Raw genomic sequence first — 23,949 nt, forward strand, 5'->3', positions numbered from 1 at the left:
GGATAGGGAGATTCCAAATAAACCAAATTGGTTATTTGTATTTATATTATTACCACATAAAATGTTTGAGCTGATTCACTCTTTCTGGGGAGAGTGTCTGAAGAGCTATGTCAATTAGAGGTGACAAGGGCTGAAGTTCTCAGAGTTAAATGGCATATTAAAAATTAGGAAGTCAATAGGTCAGGATATCATAAACCCAAGAGTACTTGAAGAACTTGCGGAATTAAATAATGTGAAATTGTTCTATGTGCATACTGAGGCAAAAAAAGTCTTAACTTTGCATATACACTGATGGGCTCTGACTAGACAGGAAGAAGTTCTAGAAGATCCGGGGGGATCTCAAGGGCAGATTCTGTAAAAATGATAAATGAGCCAGCAATTGGGTAATCAATTTTTAAATCCTTTCCTAAGACCTGCCACCATGCCAGCTAATATTGCAGTGCTGCACCCCTTTCCCAGGGCTGGACACAGTGCCTTCCTAGACACCCATTGCAGGATCTTGGCCGAAGGGGAGAAGGGAAGGAAGGAAGGAAGGAAGGAAGGAAGGAAGGAAGGAAGGAAGGGGAATTATGTCCTTGCAATACTACATGGAGCACGTTGTCACATTTGCAAGGGCTCACAAGGCGGGGATATAAATTCACTGCCTCCACATCCCCCTGAAACAGATAAATTCCAGCTCTGGACTAGATTAGTATTTATATAGGCATGTATGCAAATATGGGGTTTAGTCAGATAATGGATTCTGATATTTCTGGCCACACACACACACACACACACACACACACACACACAAACACACACACACAAACACATATTCCAGAAACCACATATCTCAATCTTCCTCTATACATAAATAAACACACCAAGCTAAACTATTTTTATTCCAGTTTCTTTTAGCTCAGTCCTTACTTCAATTAGCATCTTTTTAAAAAAAAAGTTATAAAGCTCTTTCCTTTGTCATTTTTCTTTCCACTCATTGCTTCCCACACTTTTATGTCTCCACAAGGCACAATACAGCATGTATAAAATCCACACTAAAGAACAAAACAGACCAGGCTCTCTTTGGAGTCCATTATCACTCTACCTGAAACTGGGAAGTTATATTGATAGTGGATCAGCGTGTTCATTTCCTTCGCTGAAGGTATGGACATTTCCATTTTCTTGGAACTGGAACACAAACATGAACCCACGTTTTTTCCAAGCAATTCCAATCCAGTTCTTATTCTATTAAATATGTTTAAAGTTGGCAAAGTTCATCTGAAGTCACAGGCGCCTACCACAACACTTTTCTGATGATGTCTGAGAAGGGCAATGGATATGATCTCTTCCCAGGACACGCCTCTTCTCTTCAGGCCACAGTTCTCACTGGTCCTGCTCCACATCATCCTCAAGTGCATCTGCCTTGTCCTAATATGTCCTTGAACTGTGATCAGGTCTCTTGCTTGACTGTATGGATATTGGAAAAAATGGGTTGTTGTTGTTTTCAAAAATAATTATTCTGGACCTGCAAGAACAGGAGAGATGGACTATCCCATGGGGCACCACATGAGCAAGTTGCCCTATAGGGGAGAAGTAAAGCCCAGGCTATTTAAGTTCATTCCACCCCACACTCTTCCCTCTTCTCATTGAGACACCCATCGTTCCACCCCTTTTCCAGTATGAACTCTGCTAGTTGACTTCTTTAAGGAAACTTGAATGGGAATTTTTTTGGGGGGTGACACTAATTGGCTTGTGTCACATCTTTTTCATCTGCTTCACACTGTTGGATGTTGGATGTGACTGGAGTGGTGTTTTTGTTTAAATTTGGCTAATTGACTTTGGTCTCGGTGGTTGAGTGGATTTTTGAAAATATCTGACTAATATTGGAGCCAAAGTGGTGTTTGGACCTGTCCGGCACATCAGGCTGGACTTTGGCCATTGGGGCCATGGTGCATATGTCAGGTTCATATACCTAAGGATCGTGGGGTGTGTGGGGAAGAGTTTACCCTTACCAGACTCCCTGTAAGGTGGGCAGGAGTCAGATATAGTCTGTGGATGCCAATGCCTAAGCCAATACCACTCACATTCTATAACCAATAAAGTTGTGGCCTAAATTTTGCCCATTAACGTTAATCTAAAATCCTGTGTCCTTGTGCCTTTATTCTGAGAGCATTCTTCACTCTTTCACCTGAAAAGTAGAAGAATTTCCTGTTGTTAAAGTAAGTCCTAAGCTTTAATGGTTTTTGTTTCAGTTCTGTGCTGCAAATCAGGCTCCAAGTTTATTTAGGCACACTAAAAATAAAATATGCTGATGATAGACTCTTGTTTGATTCCATGGTAGCAAGTCGCAATCTATTTTACTCAAGAGCAGTTCCACAAAAGACAGCATAGTACATCGTGGTCAATTATTTTATATTATCATTGTGAGAATAACATGCAAATTACTTTTGTAAAAAAATATCTTGCGTTTCTCAGATAGCAAATCTAAATGGTTAGGGGCAGTAACAAATATTCTGGCTGAATGATGAAGGAAGATTCCAAGATGGTGTTTCTTAGCCAGGATAAATCAATCTGTTTGAAGAAGAAAAAAATGTGTTCAGATTTATAAAGCTTTGTATCTGACATTTTATCCTCCTTGCAAGAATTATGGTGGCCATGTTGACAGGACTGACAGAATAGCAATATTTAATATGAGTTGGGGCTGTTTTCTAACTTGTTTTATCTGGAAGTTTCTTTTATCTGTTTTAAGCTTAACCCTCTCTTTCAAGTGATCCTAGTGCACTGTAATTTCCCGAGGTAACATGGGATTTTGTTGCCATAGTAATCTATTTTGGTTTAGGCTTAAAACTAGAATTCTAGAAACTATGAAAATTGTGAGGTTGCTTGCTTGCTTGATAAGTTGTTGTGCTTTGTATGAAACTTTCTTTTTTTGCATTAATAAAAAATAATAATCAAATTGAACTTTCCTCCAGTAAAGCAAGCCAATAATGTGCATGTCTGTAGAGTCACAAAACTTACATCTTGGCTGGGACTCCTGCTGCTCCCTGCCTTGCTGTTTTTTTTCCCACCTGGCCTGGGAGAACAGGGCCCTGTCTGACTCCAGCTACAAAAGCTGAGGCTACTGAAGATTCCAGATAGATTCCAGAAGACTCCGGATTGGCTGTGAGTCCTGGAAGACCTGCTCCCTACAGGGTGGGACTCTGTCTTGACACCAGCTACAGAAGCTGAGACTGCTGAACAGACTTGGACTGGGGTGTTGTTTGGGAGGTGTTGCTGTTTTGCTGCTGGTTTTATTTTTTATCTCAGTCTATCAAGTCTCTCCATGAACATTCTTGTGAAGCTGATGGTGAGGTCCCCATTTCACTAGCTCTTAACCATAGAATGAATCCGTACCATTTCCCTATGAAATCATTATTCACGTTGCTTTGTCTTGTTGCTTGTACTTGCTCTGCCAATCTTTCTGTTTGACATGTGACAATTTTCCATCCTTGAAATGTTCTTCCATTTTAATTTTCCCATTTCTTCTTGTCACCTGTCCAGCTACAGCTAATAGCATGGATAACATCTCTTTGTGTTGCATATCTGAATTCTGATACGCAAATATAGTAACAAAAGCAATGCTGGTGAAGGATCCGCAAATCAGCTATTACAGAGAAAGACAACATGACTTTGGTTCATCCCCTTTCCCAAAGAGTTGTAGTGTGTGTATTGCGTGTGGGGGGGGGAGTGTTGTTATGTATATCCCCACCAATTCACAGAGAGTTTAGGAGTTACAGGGCTGAGTTTCATTTTGGATGAGAGAACAATGGAGTCAGTGGTTTGTGTTGTTTTTTCCCCTGAAGTGTGTTTATTTGCCAATGGTCATGCAGAGCATGCTAGAAGACACAAGCACTCAGGCAGGCAGCGTTAGTCTCTAAAGTAGCATCTGTTTTCCCCAAAGCAAACAGCTTCCACTCAGAGCTCCTCAAGGCTCTTTCTTCCAACCAGCTGCAAATCACAGAGCTGCGTCTGTCACTACCAGTGTTTTGACACTCATTAAACTGCTTTTCTCTGCTACATACACACAGATATCAGATCCCATCCACACCCTCACTGGAAGGCAGGGCTCGCTGGCTAAGGTCGCTTCGAAACTTCATGGAAACTTTCCCATGTTAGCGTGTGTGGAAAACACATCAGCTAATCAGCAGCAAATCACCAACTATAAAAGCCAGGCATTTATAAATCAGTGGTACCCACATGAAAGAAAAAAACTATGAATGAACAATATCCTTGTTGTTTTTTTCACATCGTAGTACTGAGTGACTTGATAGTGACTGGAGAGATAATATCTATTTCTGCACATTTCTGGGGGGGGGGGCATGGCTTGCAGATCATCTGAGGGGTTACGAATTAAGAGGGAGGAAATGTTTTCTGCCAGAGGGTCACATTTCCTTCTGGGCAGTCTTTCAGAGGGCTCAGTCACATACCAATGGTAAAAAGGTAAAGGTAAAGGGACCCCTGACCATTAGGTCCAGTTGTGAACTGACTCTGGGACTGTGTCGCTCATCTCGCTTTATTGGCCGAGGGAGCTGGCATACAGCTTCTGGGTCATGTGGCCAGCATGACTAAGCCGCTTCTGGTGAACCAGAGCAGCGCACGGAAATGCCGTTTACCTTCCCGCCTGAGCGGTATCTATTTATCTACTTGACTTTGACATGCTTTCGAACTACTAGGTTGGCAGGAGCAGGGACCGATCAATGGGAGCTCACCCCATTGCAGGGATTCGAACCGCCAACCTTCTAATCGGCAAGTCCTAGGCTCTGTGGTTTAACCCACAGTGCCAATAGTAGATGGGGTCAAAGACAAAAGTGAGTGGAGGAACAAATGATTTTTTTATCTTTGTAGATAAGGTTGGTTTCTAGATACAGCTCTCTCTATCTTCCATGCAGGCAAACAAGAGGTATTATCAGACTTCAAGGCTACATTCTAACCAGGCAAAAACACTCAAGGCTGGTGAGGGGTGTGGCCTAGAGGCTCCTCCCACCTTCCTTAATTCTTAATGGCAGCTAAGAAAAACGAACATACATAAAGTAACAATAGCACAGGATCTACATTCCAGTCATTTCAAACCTACCTACTTATAAACAACTTTTGTCTTCTCTTCCAGCTGTGAAAGCTTCTATAGCAATCAATAACATTTCTCCTGGTTAAAGGGTTCTTTAACTGATTTGGATTGTTTAAATACCACAGGTGCTTTTTTCATGAGGTTGACTGTTGTTCCTGAGATGTGTCAAGTCACACTATCTGCAGAATTATCACTGCAGTGGAAGCTTTCTTGGGATGGCATGTTTACTCCAGATAGTCTCATCACCTACAGGATAGCAAGATACAGGGGATTTGGTGTGCAAGCTCCCTCCCTCCCTCCCTTTTTCATTATGTCTAGAATTCTAACTTTTTTCTTTTTCTTTTTTTGCAGCAGAGTTGAAGCCTTGCAGAGTAGTCCAAAGGCCTGAAAGCTATCAGACAGCTTTGTTTTCAATAGATTTGCATCCGTTTTTGGTAGTTTGCCTTTTTCCTTCTGCAAAGCTGCAAAACAACATTAGTTCAAATGAACAACTTGCAAAATATGACAAAAGGATCACATCCCTCACACACTTCTCAGGTAAACTTGCATAGGATCAAGCTGCACAATTTGTTTTATATGTTCAAAATTACAAGTGCACATTCCACGCTGTCTAGAGCAATGGTTCCCAAATACCGCCTTCCCCTCACGCCATTCAAAAGCTGCTGAGGGTCTAGACCAGATTTTCTCAATCTAGGGCGCCTGAGCTTGATCACTCCAAGCTCAGACCGCATGTTCAGAAACTTTTACCATATTTTGAAACCCATTTCTGCCTGTGCTTTCGGCTGCTGTATGGAAAAATGCATGAATCTGACATTTGGAAACTTTGTAAGGAAAAACAATCTTAATTGTATGGTCTATTCTATGCTAAGGGGGGCATAAAGTTGAAATAGTGTAAGTGACTTAAAACAGGATATTTAAAAAGTCCAATAGCCTGTATTCCTGTGCTTTGCTTTGCTGCACGTTTTGTGTTTTAAAACACCTGCTGCCCCCCCCCCTCGAAAAGCATTCTGCTTTGTGTTTGGATCCATGGATCCAATGAATTCTTCTTTATTTAACCATCAAAACTGACAGGGATTTGGCATTGTGAGACCTGGGTTCAAACCCTAGTTAGCCATTGAGTTTGCTGGGTAGCACATTCCTGTGAGGTAGGTTAGATTGATAGGGTAAAGGTAAAGGACCCCTGGACAGTTAAGTCCAGTCAAAGATGACTATGGGGTGTGGCGCTCATCTCATTTTTAGGCCAAGGGAGCCACCGTTTGTCCACAGACAGCTTTCTGGATCATGTGGGCAGCATGACTAAACCACTTAGGGTGCAACGGGACACCATGACAGAGCCAGAGCGCATGGAAATGCCATTTACCTTCCCGCCACAGCGGTACCTATTTATCTACTTGCACTGGTATGCTTTCGAACTGCTAGGTTGGCAGGAGCTGGGACAAAGCAATGGGAACTCACCCCGTCGTGGGGATTCGAACTGCCAATCTTCCAATCAGCAAGCCCAAGAGGCTCAGTGGTTTAGGCCACAGTGCAACCCGAGTCCCATAGACCGATAAGGGATTACTCAATATTTCCCTTTTATGGCATTGTGGGGCAGAGTGTTGGTTTTAGGGCTGATGAGATCCGAGTTAGAATTCATATTTGAGAAACTGCTGTGCTGTCTCAGTCAAACCCACCTCATGGAATTTGTCTTGAGGATAAATTGGATAATCCTACAGATGTCATCCTATGATGAAAGGCAAGATACAAATGTGGCAGGGACACTCATCGCACCACCATTTTTGGCAACCGGGCAGAATCACAGTAAATGTCGGCTTAAACTGCAAGCTAAGTGCATTGTGAAGCAATCACACATCTGTTTCAGCCCATGTAAAACTCAGCACAGATATACTCATTTGGATAATGTTGCAAGAGCAAGGTGACTAAAATATTTCACAGGGGAATAGATCATAAAAAGTTGCTAGCTAGTCACAGTTCAGTGCAGAGACAACATTTCTGCTTAATAGTTAACATCTTGTAGAAACCATTTCCATGTTACAGGCAAGAAGCCAGTTCATATATTCAGTCATTGACATTCTTTGTGTGGCAGAATTCACCCTATGAATTCTGCCACACAAAGGGCCACCTGTTCAAAGCCCTTGCATTGTACGTACGTTCACAGGAATGATGGAGGAGAGCACACACATCCATTCTGCTTTGCAAAGATGATGAAGAGCAATGCACATGTGTGAACTAGGAGGTGGGATAGAGGTAAAGGTAAAGGTAAAGGTATCCCTGGGGGACATGGGTGGCGCTGTGGGTAAAACCTCAGTGCCTAGGGCTTGCCGATCATATGGTCGGCGGTTCGAATCCCCGCGGCAGGGTGAGCTCCCATCTTTCAGTCCCAGCTCCTGCCCACCTAGCAGTTCAAAAGCACCCCTAAGTGCAAGTAGATAAATAGGTACCGCTTTATAGCGGGAAGGTAAACGGCGTTTCCGTGTGCTGCGCTGGTGCTGGCTTGCCAGAGCAGCTTCGTCACGCTGGCCATGTGACCCGGAAGTGTCTCCGGACAGCGCTGGCCCCCGGCCTCTTAAGTGAGATGGGCGCACAACCCTAGAGTCGGACACGACTGTCCCGTATGGGCAGGGGTACCTTTACCTTTTAAAGGTATCCCTGACCATTAGATCCAGTCGCGGATGACTCTGGGGTTGCACGCTCATCTTGCTCTATAGGCCAAGGGAGCCGGCATTTGTCCGCAGACAGCTTCTGGGTCATGTGGCCAGCATGACTAAGCCACTTCTGGCAAAACCAGAGCAGCGCATGGAAACACCGTTTACCTTCCCGCCAGAGTGGTACCTATTTATCTACTTGCACTTTGGCATGCTGTCGAACTTCTAGGTGGGCAGGAGCTGGGACCGAACAATAAGAGCTCAGCCTGTCACGGGGATTCAAACTGCCGACCTTCTGATCAGCAAGCCCTAGGCTCTGTGGTTTAGACCACAGCGCCACCCACCTCCCAGATCAAAAAACGTTCCCATAGTAATTAATGACAATCGTCAGCTGGTTATGCAAATGTTCACCTAACAAATGCTTTCCTAGGGATGCTTTGTGTTTGGTAGTGGGGACTTGCTCTTATTCTTTTCCACTCTAGAATGATGCATAGCCACTACTGATTGGGAATTTACTGCAAGTTGGCTTTGATGTACTTGGTCAATGCTGCCATTTACTGTTATGTGTTGGTGCTGATGGCTAATTGTCACTGCAGCCATAATGCATGGTTCAGCTCTGAGAGAAAGAGGTGATTATGATATGCTTGGTTTCAATAAAATTTCTAATGTTGTCAAGCAGCTGAATTCCCAACAGTTGTAGAACACGGTTAATATCCACTCTGCTTAACTTCTTAAAATATTTCATTTTTGCTCTTTTCTTCACCCATTATTCAGCCACTCTGCACAGTTTTGCTCCAGCATCTGTTTCATCTGCAATTACAACTGAGCAAAGTGACAGAAATCCTTCTTTTAACAAATTTCATAAAGTAGAGAAGGACATATGTAAATTTCAGTTTTGCGCACCTGGTAAAATGTAATGGGAAAATATTTGAATTGCTGCTAAAGACTGTATTAGACAGTCCTTTTAATATGTTATTTTAGCAAATTAGGGAAAGATAAACAGATGCTTATGTGTGGGATCATTTATACACAGATGGGTTACATTTTCACTGTATATAAAATGTTTTGCTTGTGTGCCATTACTGACAAATGTCTAACCTATCAGCTAGCATAGTAATTCTGTACAGGATTTAAGCTGCTGGAATGATGGGTTGAGTGCTTCCACAATAGCCATCTTCCTCCTCCCCACTTTTTCTCTATGCAGTGACTTTCTGCTCCATTTTTGTTGCTTTCTTCTCCTTCGTTACTGCTAGTGCCTCCTTGTCGCTAGTCACATCTCAGCCATAGTAACATAAAATTAGCAGCTGGTCTGTTAAAAGATAGGGTCATTTTGTCCAGGTCACCTTTCCATAACTTGGTGTCCTTCAACTGATTTGCACTACAACTCCCATTAACCCCAACCAGTATGGTCAATATGCAAGGATGATGGGAGTTGTGGGCAGTGATGGACCTTGGGGTCTCAAATTTCAGTGGCCCCTGACCTCTCACCTTCAATTCTGCATCATAGTTGCAGCACCCTCTGTGATTCCCTTGAGGCTCTGCACCCAGGGCGAACAAACTGGTCTCCCTCCTCCTAATCCACCTCTGCTGTAGTCCAACAACATCTTGGTTGAGAAGATATGGTTGAGGTTGTGATCTGGAGACTCTAACTATAGAAGTGTGGTCTAGAAACTACAATAGTTCTCTCATTTTTTTTGATGGGAGGGAGGGCTTCCCTCATAGAATCATAGAATCATAGAGTTGGAAGAGACCACAAGGGCCATCGAGTCCAACCCCCTGCCAAGCAGGAAACACCATCAGAGCACTCCTGACATATGGTTGTCAAGCCTCTGCTTAAAGACCTCCAAAGAAGGAGACTCCACCACACTCCTTGGCAGCAAATTCCACTGTCGAACAGCTCTTACTGTCAGGAAGTTCTTCCTAATGTTTATTTGTGCCTCTCATTTTTTTTTTTTTGCCCAAGTGCAATACTTTACATTTCTCCCTGTTAAAATTCATCTTGTTTGTTTTTGCCCAGTTCTCTAATCTGTCAAGGTCGTTTTGAAGTGTGATCCTGTCCTCTGGGGTGTTAGCCACCCCTCCCAGTTTGGTGTCATCTGCAAATTTGATCAGGATGCCCTTGAGTCCATCATCCAAGTCGTTGATAAAGATGTTGAATAAGACCGGGCCCAAGACAGAACCCTGTGGCACCCCACTAGTCACTCTTCTCCAGGATGAAGAGGAACCATTGATGAGCACCCTTTGGGTTCGGTCAGTCAGCCAGTTACAAATCCACTGAGTGGTAGCATAGTCAAGACTGCATTTTACCAGCTTTTACTCAACTTTCTCCTGCTCAGAAAAGGGTGCAAGTTTGCAACCCCCTGCACTTTTGTTTCCTCCTTGTCGCTAGTCACATCTCAGCCATAGTAACATAAAATTAGCAGCTGGTCTGTTAAAAGATAGGGTCATTTTGTCCAGGTCACCTTTCCATAACTTGGTGTCCTTCAACTGATTTGCACTACAACTCCCATTAACCCCAACCAGTATGGTCAATATGCAAGGATGATGGGAGTTGTGGGCAGTGATGGACCTTGGGGTCTCAAATTTCAGTGGCCCCTGACCTCTCACCTTCAATTCTGCATCATAGTTGCAGCGCCCTCTGTGATTCCCTTGAGGCTCTGCACCCAGGGCGAACAAACTGGTCTCCCTCCTCCTAATCCACCTCTGCTGTAGTCCAACAACATCTTGGTTGAGAAGATATGGTTGAGGTTGTGATCTGGAGACTCTAACTATAGAAGTGTGGTCTAGAAACTACAATAGTTCTCTCATTTTTTTTGATGGAGAGCCAGTGTGGTGTAGTGGTTAAGAGTGGTAGTCACGTAATCTGGGAAACCGGGTTCGTGTCTCCGCTCCTCCACATGCAGCTGCTGGGTGACCTTGGGCCAGTCACACTTCTTTGAAGTCTCTCAGCCCCACTCACCTCACAGAGTGTTTGTTGTGGGGGAGGAAGGGAAAGGAGAATGTTAGCCGCTTTGAGACTCCTTCGGGTAGTGATAAAGCGGGATATCAAATCCAAACTCTTCTTCTTCTTCTTCTTCTGATGGGAGGGAGGGCTTCCCTCATAGAATCATAGAATCATAGAGTTCGAAGAGACCACAAGGGCCATCGAGGGCAACCCCCTGCCAAGCAGGAAACACCATCAGAGCACTCCTGACATATGGTTGTCAAGCCTCTGCTTAAAGACCTCCAAAGAAGGAGACTCCACCACACTCCTTGGCAGCAAATTCCACTGTCGAACAGCTCTTACTGTCAGGAAGTTCTTCCTAATGTTTATTTGTGCCTCTCATATTTTTTTTGCCCAAGTGCAATACTTTACATTTCTCCCTGTTAAAATTCATCTTGTTTGTTTTTGCCCAGTTCTCTAATCTGTCAAGGTCGTTTTGAAGTGTGATCCTGTCCTCTGGGGTGTTAGCCACCCCTCCCAGTTTGGTGTCATCTGCAAATTTGATCAGGATGCCCTTGAGTCCATCATCCAAGTCGTTGATAAAGATGTTGAATAAGACCGGGCCCAAGACAGAACCCTGTGGCACCCCACTAGTCACTCTTCTCCAGGATGAAGAGGAACCATTGATGAGCACCCTTTGGGTTCGGTCAGTCAGCCAGTTACAAATCCACTGAGTGGTAGCATAGTCAAGACTGCATTTTACCAGCTTTTACTCAACTTCCTCCTGCTCAGAAAAGGGTGCAAGTTTGCAACCCCCTGCACTTTTGTTTCAGAATTCCTTGCCTCATTAAGCAGGGCCTAATGTTCATTACTTCCTAAAAGGAGATCAGAAGTGTTATGTGCTGCTTCTGAAAAGGAGGATAAACTACTCCTTGACTCCCGCTGCTATATATTTTATTGTTTCTTTAGCATTCTTTAATGCTTGCCCCTGAGGCAAATAGCAGCTAATTCCTCAAGCAGCACACAGAAATGGTTCTACTTCCCAAGAAATGTTGAAATGCTAAGCACAATTAGAACATGTTGTATGAAGTGACAAAGACTTGCTAAATGTTTTGAACAGGCTTTTGCTATGTAAGTGAATGGGTTGGAATGGCATATCTGTATTAAATATAAACCTAGGTTATACTTTCACTGGAAATGAAGCGCTTCATTACTTTGCTCTTTACATTATTCATATCATATCATAATTGAGCTCCAATGGCTTAAACCAGCACAGAAAGAATTGCATATTGTACAACATTAGATCAAGAGCTCAATTGCAATGTAGGTAACTGGGAAAATGATTTCCTACTACCGCCCAGAGGGAATTTTGGGTGGTAACTTACTACCCAACACTTTTGTGTTAAATTAACCACAGCAAAGGACTGATTCCACTGAGAGACATTACAAAGCCCACGACTATTGTATGAACTGGGGATTTGGAATAAGATTATATCTAAAATTTCTACAATCTTCATTTTTGGTTTCTTCTATTGTTTGGTTTCTTCTATTGTTTCTTCACAAACATTTATTTATGAAACCAAATGAAGAAATAATGAGTAACATTAACATGGACAATGATTTTAAGGTAGGATATGGAAAACTTTCGCCCTCCACACATTGTGAAATTATTATTTTTTGTAAATTTATTTATTTGGTTTATCAGTTTGAAGTTTTACAATCACATATCCAACATACATCATAAAAACAAGATTCCAAAGAATATTTTGGACTTCCCTCCTCCCCTTTGTGGGTCCTATTGTTGGTCATTTCCTCCTGCATCTTTTATAATAATCCAAATCTTTTACATCTTAATTATATCCAAAATTCACTATTAAACTACAAGTGTTAATCCAATCCTACTAATGATTTTAACTGTTTATAATGATTTTTAAGATAAATTTTCTTTCCGCAGGGCCTGTAAGACCGAGTTGTTCCACCTGGCCTTTGGCTTGGAGCCAATTTGATTCCCTCCCTCTCTTTCTTTTCCTTCTCCTCCTGCGATGAAGCTACATTTTAATATTTTAATGTTTCATTTTCTTTAATGTTGTATTTTAATTTTGTTTTTAAGTTGTAATCATTCAACTTGCTTTTATTATTGCTTGTAATCCGCTCTGAGCCCGGCCTTGGCTGGGGAGGGCGGGGTATAAATAATAATAATAATAATAATAATAATAATAATAATAATAATAATAATAATAATTATTTATAAATTTCCTCTATTCCTTATTAAAATTGTAGTCTTCCTGATTTCTGGTTCTTCTGGTCATTTTTGCCATTTTGCCATAATCCATCAACTTAATTTGCCATTCTTCTCTGGTCTCTGGCCCAGAGATAGAAAGAAGATAAAGTCCTGACCAGACGTTGTTAAAGTAGAAACGTCCATCATCCCTGACATTAGGTTTGCTGGCTGAGGATGATGGGAGTTGGAGTCAAGCAAGAGCTAAAGAGACATAGGTTCCTCTTCCATGCTTAAGGGAAATAAAATTAATCACCTAAATAGCTAACCCATATTGGACCCTTTCTAATGTGTTGCTTCCTTCCTGCTCCTTCCAGGGGACTGAACCCCTGTCCAGAACAAGCCTTACCTCTCATATGGAGAACTTGGAACACATAACACCTCAGTTACATCAAATTTCAGCTTCAGTGCAGTGGCCCACATACAGCATATCACTCTTCCAAGTAACCAATCTATTATCTGAACTCCACTCCTGATTCATATTGTGAGATGATCTTCTTGTCAACATATAACACATATGTAAACTGCAAGGTTTAATCACTTTTACTGGTTGATTTTACTTGATTAATTAGTGGGATATAAAAAAAGTAGGGGCAAATTATAACTGAAGTTTGACACACACACACACATACACTTTCTTATTTTAAATACAATGTTGGTATCAGTGTGTTACCATAGGGTGGTAGTAGGAGCAGACATGTCCTTTCCTTATAACAATGTGGTTTAGCCTTCATCCTTAGATTTCTCAAAATGGCAACTATATTGATGTGTTTTCATGGACAGAGAAACCATGCAGGGATGCTTTCACACTAACGATTCTTCTTTCAGCCCTGAGAAGGATGGAAGCCTGACTATGAGCCCATTTACAATTTTATTTGCATCTTTGAGGACATCTTCTCTAGCTACACACAATATTAGTTATCTTGCTTAAGTCTTACATTTAGGGATGGGGAGTTCACAGGACCCCAATCTGGGACACACACACACACACACACACACACACACACACACTTGTTTTAACTCTCTGCCCCCATTGTGGTACTGATCTGGAACAGACCTCCTGTGGCTGCAGTTTGCATCACCCAGAAAGTTAACATCAAAGGTTAGAGGGACCAATTATTTGCAGTTTTGAATTGACTGCCACCTTACGGACTGTAGAGCAAAAATCGAAGAAGTGTAAAACATGTCTTGGTCCACACAGCCTTATGAAAGTAGAATGAAACTATATGAGAAAGGTGCATACTGCACACATTTAAATGTTCAGTACTGTGAGAAACAACGAGAAACCTCTGCATAATGGAGCTTTCAGACTTAACATTGTTTTTGTTTATGAAAAGGGGGGAAAGATCATTGCACAAATTATACTCAAATGTCGGCTAGACTTTAAAATGTCATTCCAGTAGTTTAGGACAAAATTGCAAACCAGTCATTTTCAATCTGTTGAAGAAGAAGAAGAAGAAAGAAAAAAAACACCCCAGGAGCCCTGAAACGATACAAATGTAATGAGTAAAGAAAATACGTATTCTCAATGTAATATTGAACAAAAAGATTGTGGTGCTAGAGTTCCTCAATAAATGCTAACTTTATGCAAAAACAACACCTTTTTCTATTGAAATTAACTGTCTCTCCTGAGAGTCCAGTCTGTTGTGTGCATCCTTCCCTTTCTGTTGGCTGATACAGTGCTTTGAATTGGTAACTGCCATTTTGTTCACTTCCCCACATGTTCAGGAGTAAAATGGTCCATTTGTGTGTTACTTCCTTCTCCCACCTGTAGTTATGTGGATTGCAAATGTCCTCTGCTGTAAATCTGGTGTAGGTTTCTTTTCCTCTAGCTGAATGAAGCTGGTGTGGCTTTTTAGCATGAGATACAAAGTGGGGAAAGTCATTGATTTAAGGATCTATTCAGCCATGAACTCACTATGTTCAGCTTGTGGCAAGGGGTGCAAATGGGAACTTATTTCCAACCAATACTATTGCCACATTGGGTGGATGATTGAGGGATTCTCACCGCCAGAGCAACACCAGCCCCAAGCCGTTTTGTGGTCTCAGCCTTGCAAAGTGGCTTGGGGCTGGCAGGGCGGTGAGGACACAACATCCATGTGCCTTACAATCCCAGCCTCACCGTCGCTTTGCAAGGCTGGGATCGAAGGGCACATGGCTGTTACATCCTTCTCATACCGCCTGGCAGTTCTGAGCTGCTTTGCGATGCTGGGATCTGATTTGCCTAGTGAATCATTCATATCACATCCCTGCCTTGCAAAAAGATGTGTCTTGGCCATTGCCCCAGCAGGCCCCACACACTATGCCCAGTTGCCCTACAAGCCAATTCACACTTATAAGATTTAACAGTTAATCACCTAAATGAGTGGGATATAAATATTTATATTATATTATATTATATTATATTATATTATATTATATTATATTAATCTCTCACAGATAATATAATGGTATTTCTTTGACCAGAGTGTAGAGGGAAATCACAGAGCAAACAGACAAGGCCACATCCACAACCTGTATAACTGAAGAGGAATTTCACCAGGAAATCAATACAGTCATACCTTGGAAGTCGAACGGAATCCATTCCAGAAGTCCATTCAACTTCCTAAACGTTTGGAAACCAAACTGCAGAAGCTCCTGCAGCCAATCAGAAGCTGCGGAAGCCCCGCCAAACGTTCCAAAAATAGTTCACAAACCAGAATAGTCACTTCTGGGTTTGCAGCGTGCCGGAGCCAAAATGTTTGAGAGCTAAGCTGTTTGAAAACCAAGGTACGAGTGTACTGTACAACTTCACAAGCATTAATTACAAGAGTTTCCTGCTATGTTTAAGCTCAGCTAGTAAAGCTTCAAAAAGAATAAGAATGATGCTACATTAGCTCACAATGCATATCCATTTGAAATAAAACCTACTCTTGTAGTCTTGTAGTGTTAAGATGCCTTGGGTTTTTTAAAAATAAAAGGGTTAAAGACTGTGAATGAAAGACAAGAAGGCAGACTGAAATTCAGGCTGCATCCCTAAACACAGTTTGCTGGGAGTAAGCCCCACTGAACTCTGGGATTTTCTTTTGAGTAAACATGCACCGGGGACACCTTAAACATCCCAATGTATGGTTTTATTAGAATGAGTAGAATAAACAAAGGAAACTAATAGAGGGTAAAGAATACTAATAGATCCTCTAGGTTGCCAAATCAAACAATGCTTTTCCAAGGGCAGAGTATTTCAGCTCTGTTTTGCCAGAAGAATTGGATCAGGCCTATTCATAACATTGCATGATGATCCTGCACTGACAATTTAAAGTAAGGGTCTCCGTACTTTTTGGGTTTGTGGACATATTTGCAAACTAGAGAAACTATTGTGGACACCACAGACATACTCCGCAACCATCACCATGCGCAGACCCGTCTTACCCATAGAGGCTAGTGGCATGGAGCGCTGGGGCGCCAAGTTCTGGAGGGCACCAGGCAAGAGTCCGGGGAACACTGAATGAGCACAGCCCTGCTGGCTTGGTACTGCCAGGAGGCGCTGCGTCCAGCCTCTGCCTCCTCCCTGCTGGAGGAGCCATAAAAAAGGTCAACAACTCTGGGAAAGGGGGGGGCGGGGGGATCTTTGCACCACGGTGCCGGATATGCTTAAGATGGCCCTGACCATGCATAGAAAGGGTAAAGGTAAAGGACCCCTGACAGTTAAGTCTAGTCACAGACGACTCTGGGGTTGCGGTGCTCATCTCACTTTACAGGTTGAGGGAGCCAGTGTTTGTCCGCAGACAGTTTTTCCAGGTCATGTGGCCAGCATGACTAAGCCACTTCTGATGCAATGGAACACCAAAACCAGAGCAGTGCCCAGAAACGCCGTTCACCTTCCCACCACAGCGGTACCTTTTTATCTACTTGCACTGGTGTGCTTTTGAACTGCTAGGTTGGCAGGAGCTGGGACAGAGCAACGGGAGCTCACTCCATTGCGGGGATTCAAACTGCCGACCTTCTGATCGGCAAGCCTAAGAGGCTCAGTGGTTTAGACCACAGCACCACCTGCGTCCCTACCTACAATATGCGTCCCTGCATACATACACCATGCATACACCATGCTAAAACAGAGGGCTTTCAGGACTAATTTCACTAGGGGGTGGGACTTTGTGGGAGCTGGGGGAGGTCTCTGGGGGTGCATACAAACCAAGAGGTGCCGCATTGCTGACCTGTCCGTTTAGTAACACGCAAACAAAAAAGAGAGTTGGCTTTTTAAAAAAGAAGGTACGATTTGAGTGCTATTCCCTTGTTGCACTGAACAGAAGTATTTTGCAGTGGTGGGTGAATGGAACAATTAATTACATTTTCATTTATTTAGCAGAATGTAGTTAATTTAAATTGGTAAAAGTACCATGAAACACATATTTGCAGTTCTTTGTTTTATTTATTTTGCTGTTAAGTCAATTATGTTTTACAGAATCTACTAGAAGTCGTTTATGACAGTGTACAATAATTGGGAGAATAGCTTTAATTACAACTTCCACTTAAGGCAACACTTCACTTAACAGAAAAGTCTCACTGCTTTCTTTTGTAAACAGGCCTTGGAGTTTCAGCAAGGGCAAATGGGCTGCTGAACGGAAGTCAGTTTCAGTTTCACTGTTTGGTTTCAAGATGTCCTGAATGAACATTGCATAAAATAATAGAACAAAATTAACAGTATTAACCTAAGAGCTTTTCCTGAACTTTATGGCTTGGAATTGGATCCAAAGACCCATGCAATTAGTAGCATGCACCCAAGGGAGCTTTGGACAAGTTTCTTGAGCAATACCACATGGAAAGCCTTTTTTAAAAAAATAAACGGAGTAGAGCTTATAGTAGAGCATGAGGAATTGGGGGCGGGGGGAGAAGTGAGCTCCAAATCCCTTTGGACCTTCTCTAAGTGAGCAATTTAGAGTTCAGCTTAGAAGTGCTTCCAGACATGTATTTATTGTGAGATCAGTACTGCTCATGCACCCAAGTTTTTCACACCATCTGCATGACATCACTGGCATGAAAACGCTTTCTGATATCTCTACCACCTATTTACCTTGTCTGTAGAAATTGCAATAAGTTAAAATGCCAGCAACTAAACACCTGTTGTCAACTACTCGTCTGATATATTGGAATGACTCATTTGCAGTATATGAGATCTCTAACTGCCCGATTCAAGTACTTGATGTATTTGAAATTAATTTGAAATACATCTGTTTAGAGGAGAGATGGGGAAGATCTTTAGAGTCAACACTGAACTGCAAAAGTTGGAGAAGTGTATTATCTGATTGAAAGCTAGGTTCCAACCTGCATATATGTTTGGGACTGGTGAATTGGGTAGGGTTACTTCAAAATGTGGATTGAATGGTTTTCTTACTCCACCTCTAGACCAGTTTATGCTATGAGTTGATTCTTATTGATAGCCACATTTTAGAAATGTGGCTTAAATTGCATGAAATGGGTGCCTTTTATTTTTATTATTGCAACACTTAATTTAACACACCGTTCTATGCACTTGGAAACAGCTCCAAAAGATGTAGCAAACATTTCCAACTGAAGTGTAGCTCTTCAGTGGTCTTCTGAAGAAATACAACCACTTTGCTTTCCTCCTTAGTTTCAAATATGAATTTTGCAGTAGTGAGCTGACTCTGAGTCACAGTGGCATTTTGCTTAAGGTTAAAAACACCTGAGAAGAGTTAAGTACTTGATTCTCTTGGGAAAACTTATTGCCTTGGCTGGCAAATATTCTTGTCCCCTTCAGGCTATACTTCCTGATTCTGTTTGTTTTCCCAACACCATCATCAAATGCACAGCACAATCCAATATTGTTCACAAATTTGCCATCTAAGTTGAAATCTAGCTTTAGAGAGTACTTCACATTTTGCTTTGGTCAGTGATTTTAATCTATTTAAAAGACCTCATTCTGAGTATAAATGGTTCCCATCACGGAAAGGTGATATTGTTATTTTATCATACATGCCCTCAGCAAAACTGCAGTGTTAAAACTGTGCATGAAGGAGGTTTCTTGGCACATATCTGGGTGTATGAAAGTCTGCTCTCTGAAAAACATTAGACTGCATCCACCAATGCAGTTATCCTTCAATGATTTCCATGCAGCAGCCTGTGTACAGACTTCTGTCCAGCACAATGTTTATCCACAGAATCTTCACTTCTCCTGTTCTCGTTGTTCTCTGGTTTGGGGAGACCAAAGGCAATATGCCAATATAAACTATAGGTTATTTTATTATTATTTTAAGGTAATAGTAATTGGAGTGGCTGGGGCAACGCAGTTGGATGGGCAGGGTACTAACACTAACAATAACAATACCAGAGCTCCGACGCAGTCCAGGAATGGTTGTAGCTGTCATTTACAGCTGGTAAAATGCACTTCTGGTCACTGAAGCAACATAGGCCTTCAGTGACAAAGCTGAACCCTAAAGCACGCTCAGAACCTGCAACGGGAATGCAGTCCCATACAGAGTAGACAATTGACCAATTCCTCAGACATGAGGACCACTCACCCACAATGTCTCAATTTCGCCAAGGTTCAAACCTAAGCTTATTTTTCCTCATCCAACCAGGAAAGCCTCAGGGATGAGGGCACTTTCACACCATACCTTTAAAATGCTGTGATACTGCTTTAAACAATCATTGTTGTTGTTTAGTCATTTAGTTGTGTCCAACCTTTGTGACCCCCTGGACCAGAGCACGCCAAGCACTCCTGTCTTCCACTGCTTCCTGCAATTTCGTCAAACTCGTGCTGGTAGCTTCGAGAACACTGTCCAACCATCTTGTCCTCTATTGTCCCCTTCTTCTTGTGCCCTCAATCTTTTCCAACATCAGGGTCTTTTCTTCTCATGAGATGGCCAAAGTATTGGAGCCTAAGCTTCAGGATCTGTCCTGAATCATGGCTTTCCCCAAATAATTATTGCGACTGTAAAGGTGCTAAGACTTCCCTGTGGAGAAGGATTGATTGTTAAATCACTCCAGGAATTGTAATACTGTGGGGGGGGGGGATAGGGGTCTCCTTACAACTCTCAGCATCTTTAACAAACTAACACTTCCAGTATCCTTTTGGAGAAGCCATGACAGTTTAAATTGGTATCCTGGAACTTTAAGTATATGGTCCTCATTGTGCTGTCCAGCAGAGCTTTTCCAGGTAGTGTGGGGCCTGTTACTGTCTGGCCCAAAGGAGGTGGAAGAATCAACAGTAGCTCACTGTCACTTGTCTGCAAGCCTTTTGAAGATAAAATCGCTTGCGTCCATAGGGATCTTGACTCTGCTGTTACAGTAGATGAATCTCAAATGGTGTCCAGAGCTTAGTCTCGTCCTGTTGTATTGGATGAGTTTCAATTAGTAAGGCTTGAGGATGCAGACAAGGTGCTTAGATTGTTCAGAGCAACCACTTATGCTACCTAAGTAATTATCTATCTAAGTAATTAACTAAGTAAATACTGGCCATTTGCCAATCTTCCCTTCTTGGGCAAGGTTCCAGAGCAGGTGGTCTTGGACCAGATCCAGGTGCTCTTGGAGTAAACTGATTTTCTAGATCCATTTCAGTTTAGGCCTAGTTTTGGCACAGAAACTGCTTTGGTTACCTTGCATGGTGACCTTTGTTGAGGAGAGTGACAGGGGAAATATGTCCTTGTTAATTCTCCTTCCTTGACCTCTCAGTGGTTTTCAATACCATCAACCATGGGATCAGTCTAGAGTGGCTTTCTGAGTTAGGGGTAGGTGGCATCTCCTTTGTGGTGCTTCTGGTCCTACTTGGATGGTCGTTCCCAGATGGTGATGCTTAGGGAGTGCTTTTTTCACCCCAGTGGAGTTCCTCAGGGATAAATTTTATTGCCTATGCAAGGAGGCTTTTGCTTTAGGAGGCTTCGTTTGGTCAGAATCAAGTGGAAACTACATCCATAAGCAGGCAAATGGACTACATTAGGAATGATCTGTCCAAAAGATTTCTAAAGTCTTGGACTGCTATTTTTCACAGGCTATACATATCAGGAAAAAATACATTGCCTTATTGTGCTTTACTTGTAAAGGGTTTATTGTTAAACCAATTAACTTTGTGTTTCTTTTCAGCATTAAACATTACAAGTCACCTTTAATTTAGAATGGGGAGCTGACCTTGGATTTTCCTATGTATCTTTTGGAAGCAAAAACAAAAAAAAACAAAAATGATTTCCACTCACTCTGAAAGGTTTCATCAAGCTTTTCACTAGCTTCCTTTGCTTTAGGCAATGCGAAAACCTTTCTTTCCCCCTTATAATTGTTCCTAATTTTACTGCACCGGCTAAAAAGAAGCATAGCTGCTAGCATTATTTTCTTAGGTGTATGCCACTGTGCTGATCAGTAGCTGAAAACCAATTTGTATTTTAATTATGCTGCTTAAAAATGACCTTGCAGAAACACAATCGTTTCAAGATATGAGAGAGAAACAGTAAATAGTTTCTCCTAATCCAGTAGGAGAGAGAGAACAAAAATAGAGTTGGCTCCCCACCCCAAGCAATGTATTTTCCAGAATAATTCAGTGTGGTCGCTTTAGTCTTGATACAACAAATTAAACCAAATTTCATCCATCCATTCATTTGATTCAGTATTCTTACCTGGCCAGGAAGATAGTGATTTGGAGGTCTTTGACACCCTTGTCATGGTCAGATCATTTTATCAAAATATTTAGAATTGCAGGAGATTGTACTAGATGAACTTTGTAGTCCTTTCCAACTCAACAATTCTATTATTCTAAGTGTGGATGAGCCCTGAGAATGCTAGGAAGAGTCACTCCAACTCTCTTGTAGCTGATGGTTCTGGCCACTGACGCCACAGTCATTAAGACTGCGATGATCATATGCACACTTACATGAGAACAAGGCCATCCCATTGAACTTTATGGAACTTAACATTTGGGTGGAGATGCATAGGATCACTCTGTAAAAAGTCTTGTTAATAGATGCTTAATAGATCTTTGACATAGCTGGGGTTGGTGGTGTAATGTGACCTGAACCCAGCTGAAACAGAAAACAGCTGACTGAGCCTAAGCTGTTCATTCTGGCAGATCATGTCATGGGATTTTATAAACATATTTATAAAATATTTCATTGAAGCTTCTAGGTTTGAGTCATTTCACCATGTAATTCTATAAGCTACTTTGTGGGGGGGGGGGAACTCAGTCAGACACGAAAGACTAGCAAAAAAGAAATATTTATTGGATGGTACTTTGGGGAAACATTTCATACTAATAAATGTGTCCATTGTAAAGAATACAACTATAATTTAATATCCTAAATAATGTGTTAATATGCATCCCCTGGTCACCACTGCAATGGTTTTAATGATTAATTAATTACTTCAAATTGCCACCTATAAATACAGAATGCTGTCTGAAGAGAAGATAACCATCACAAGTTTAATACTTTTAAAGGTCTTGAGTTAGGACATGTGTTTGAAATGTCTCATAAGGTGTTCATTTTTTAAAAAAATGTTTTTGTACTGTAGTTAGAAGGTTTATGTCAAATTCTATGTTTGCATTACAAACATGGGGTGGGGACATTAATGCCCCCTGGCATGTGTGTGCTGTGCTGTAATATAAATGTATAACTTATTCTTTACATTGGTTATTATATCAGGCATTTTACCACAGAGCTACATTAAACAAAATGTATAAACCATTGGTGAATGCTCAATTAAATAATCTTTATTCATGAGTTTTCTAAGCTGTGCAGGCAATGTTTCACAGTGATTAGTTGGTTCCCGAAAATAAAATTCTCCATTGTCCTTCCAAATCTCAATAACAGCCATCCTATATAAAAGTGATGAAAATGGGTTATGAGCTGCAATAGAAATTAGCAACGTGCATCTTCATGGATGAACTTAATGGGGAAATGCAGCTTTTTCAATGTATTAATCTCCATGGGTGAAGAGGCAAGCCACCATTTTAAAGCCAAGCTGTGGCTTTTCTCTTGGCAGTTGGCAACAGCTGTGTCCAAACCAAGAGACATATAGAGCTGTTGCAGCCTCATTTCTTTGGATCATGGCTTTGGGCAAGACACAAAACCACCATTTTATTCATCATGCTCAGTGCCAGCATGTGGCATTCTTGCATGCTTGAACTCATGGCACTGCCATCTGAATTATGCCAGGCACACTCCTTATTTGTGCATGTCAAATATAAGACTGGCATGCTTTGGAAAATACAGATGTGCAGTCTGAAAGTGGGGCTCTCCCCTCCCAGCAGCCCCTGCTACCCGCAGCATGCTTGCCTTGTAAACATTGGTGCTGCCACCTCAATTGCGCCCACCACACCATTGACATGGGCAGGGAGGTCTGTTCAGTGTACTGCATACACCATCATTATGTGCAGGCGGTCAATCTGTCACCAACTAGTAAAAAGTGGTGTTGCCAGGAAGGGGCAGCAAGGCAGCTTGCCCGCCTCGTACCCCCATCCATACCTGGAGGCAGCTTTCCTTTTCATGCTGAGCAATTCGGTTACATGGCTGAGAACAGAAAACTGGAGGTAGCAACAGAGGTGAAGAGTTGTGTTTAGGGAGAGGCAGCAGCAATATGTAATGGAGATGGTGGGCAAATCCTGAGATCCAGATCTTGCTCCTCATCCAGTCTGTACATCTGTATGTGGTTCTGTGTTGAAATTCATAAAAACCGTCAAAATTGAAGCTTTCCTTATTAGGTCGAATTGCTGTTATCAAGATGAATGTACTGCCTAGAATGTTGTTTTTGTTTCAAACACTACAAATTGTGGACAAGATGGATTGTTTCAAGAGGTGGCAGAAAGATATATCGAAGTTTGTCTGGCAGGGCAAGAAACCCAGAATAAAATTTAAGATTTTAACTGATGCAAAGGAAAGAGGGGGATTTGCCCTGCCGGACTTTAAACTTTACTATGAATCAGCAGCTTTCTGCTGGTTGAAAGATTGGCTGCTTCTTGAGAACACAGACATTTTGGATTTGGAAGGCTTTAACAATGTATTTGGATGGCATGCATATCTATGGTATGACAAGGTTAAAGCAC

The 23,949-nt window shown here is 41.9% G+C and overlaps 1 long non-coding RNA gene across 1 annotated transcript; it reads right to left on the bottom strand.

Annotated features, from left to right (window-relative positions):
- Positions 1 to 22,595: 22,595 nt before the first annotated feature.
- On the bottom strand, positions 22,596 to 23,503 carry LOC309531141. The gene is made up of 2 exons (XR_014219105.1): positions 23,372 to 23,503; positions 22,596 to 22,722 (listed from the first exon to the last, which is right to left on the bottom strand). It is a non-coding gene; the product is annotated as an uncharacterized lncRNA (long non-coding RNA).
- Between the last annotated feature and the right edge of the window lie 446 nt (positions 23,504 to 23,949).

Source organism: Podarcis vaucheri, assembly GCF_965113315.1.
Source record: "Podarcis vaucheri genome assembly, chromosome: 4".
Classification (NCBI taxonomy): Eukaryota; Metazoa; Chordata; class Lepidosauria; order Squamata; family Lacertidae; genus Podarcis; species Podarcis vaucheri.